Raw genomic sequence first — 2,614 nt, forward strand, 5'->3', positions numbered from 1 at the left:
TTCTTATACCTTGAAACATGGCAACATGGTAGGAATGTGGCAAGTTAAAATTGCAACAAAAGTAATGAAACATGTGAAACATGGAATTGCAACATTTGGGTGAATTGCTTGTTCTGTTGCTTCATCACATGTGATCATTTGAAATTGGTATAACACTTGTGTAAAGTGGTTGATTTTGGTCTAATACACCTTAACTACACTTAGGGTAATTGATGGGACATTGTTCATGTGGACCAAAATGACCAAATTGCCCTTTTGGAGAGGTTTGACTTGAAATGACCCCTAGAGTGTCACTATTTGACTGATTCAAAAGACCAACTTAGAGACCTTGCATGGCTGAGCACTCTTTACCAAAGTTGTAGCTAATTTATCAAGGAACAAAAGTTGTTTTATGACCAACTCATGAAAATGTGTGGAACATGTTCAAACAAGGCCCACAAGTCATTTTTCCCTGCTGAGTTCTCACTGAAAAATTTGTCTAAGTCATTGATGCCATTCCAGTTGGATCGAGCCAACTTTGGCTTAATACAACTCAGGATACAGGGTGAATTAGCTGTAGATTTCTAAATCAAAGTTGTAGCCCTACCATAGATCTACAACTTTTGTTTACATTACTTCCACTAAATTGGCACGGTTTAAGAGATCCATCACGCTTAAGTTCGTCTGTCAGTCGTCGTCTTTGAACACTGAAACGAAAAATTCAGAAAACAAGCAGAGCTCGCCATGGCTGACCGGCGCAGGAGCTGATCGCTGCGTGGCACGCATGCTCGGCCAAAGCCTCCACGTCGTGCATCCGAGCTCCAGATGAAAGCCAGCGCCTGCCCGACGCACTCGCCTGCTCCATTTGCACTCTTTTGCCTCCACCGCGCGCAGTGCCGAGCCGCCGTAGCTCCTCCAGTTCCGACTGAGCATCGCCGTTGCCTTGCGCGCTCGCCACTGCAAAAACGCACCGGCCATCTTGCCCCTAGCTTTGCCATGATCCCCTCTACCACCTCCACCTTTCAGTCGGTCCATTTGAGCCTTGGTAAGGGCGTAATCGCCATTTCTTCCACCGCCGCCATGGCGGGACCTCGCCGGAGTTGGCGCTCCACACGGCCAACTATCACTGCGACCTTCCCATCCTTTCTCTCCCTTGCGCTAGGTGCTGTGCGTGACGCTGAAGCTCGTAGAGTGGGCCACAAGGGCCGTGACGCCGTAGCCTCACCGGAGCCGGCCAAGCCGTGGCCAAGCGCCGCCATGGCCGTCACCACCCCCTCTTGCTGCGGTAATAGCCAAAATTGATGGCATTGCTAGATGCGCATTGATAAGGCAAACACCGTAGTACCGCTAGACTCGCCGGAGATGTCGCCGTCGACGAGCTATGCCGCCGTCCGTTCTTCCTCCCCTGTTTGTCTCTCTGTCGCGTGGGCCCCTTTTGTCAGTCGCCGATGCGGAGGCGGGAGCCAGCCTGGGCCACATCATGGCTAGGCTGCGCTTGCGCATGTGTCGTGGGCCACCGAGTCTGACCGGGCCGGCCCAGCAGTAGAGTTAGGGTTTCAACATTGTTTTGGTTTTATTCTTTTCACAGATTTGTGTATAGATTCAAAAATATGTATCTCCTAATTGGTAGCTTCAAATGATGTGGTTCCAATTTTGTTGAGTTCATGATATTGTCTAGTTTATATTAAAAATACTATTTATGCCATGTTCTGTTATGAAAAAAGGGAGTTGTTATTTCTAGATAGACCTGTCATTTCTGGATAGACGTGTCATTTCTGGATAGATTCAAGGTTTACTGGAATTCAAATTAGTTTATATTAAAAATATGATTTATGCACATGTTTATAAAATGAAATGCAATTAGTGGAAGCCAAACACCTAGGGTGTTATAGCCCTCCCCCCTTAGAAAAATCTCGTCCTGAGATTTGGAAAGCGTACCAATCAGTATAGAAAGCCGGATAGTTTTCCTTTAAATAATCTTCCTGCTCCCAGGTTGCATCCCGTTCGCTATGATTACTCCAAACTACCTTGTATAACTTAACTACTCATGTATGAGTCACTCTTTCTTGAGTATCCAGGACTTTCACGAGCTTTTCCTCATAAGAAAGATCAGATTTCAAGTTGACTTTCCTTGTTGCTATTCTTTCCTCGGGAATACAAAGACACTTCTTCAGCTGGGACACATGGAATACCGGGAATATAGCTCCCATCTCATGTGGTAGATCGAGCTTATATGCGACTCTTCCACTTTTCTCGATAATGCGGTAAGGTCCAACATATCGAGGCTCAAGCTTCCTTTTAATTCCAAAATGTTTTACTCCTTTCATAGGGGATACCTTCAGATAAACGTGATCACCTACTTCAAACTCAATAGGTTTTCTTCTCTTGTCAGCATAGCTCTTTTGTCTAGCCTGAGCGGCAGTCATATTCTTCTGTATAGTTTGGACTTGCTCTTCGGCTTCTTTTACAAAATCAATACCATAGAATCTTCTTTCTCCGGGTTCCACCCAGTTCAAAGGAGTTCTACACTTGTGGCCATAAAGAGCTTCAAAAGGAGCCATTTTGATACTCTCTTGATAACTGTTGTTATCAGAGAATTCAGCGAGAGGTAACCAGTCCTCCCAAGAGCCTTTGC

Source organism: Miscanthus floridulus, chromosome 18 (genome assembly GCF_019320115.1).
Source record: "Miscanthus floridulus cultivar M001 chromosome 18, ASM1932011v1, whole genome shotgun sequence".
Taxonomy (NCBI): domain Eukaryota; kingdom Viridiplantae; phylum Streptophyta; class Magnoliopsida; order Poales; family Poaceae; genus Miscanthus; species Miscanthus floridulus.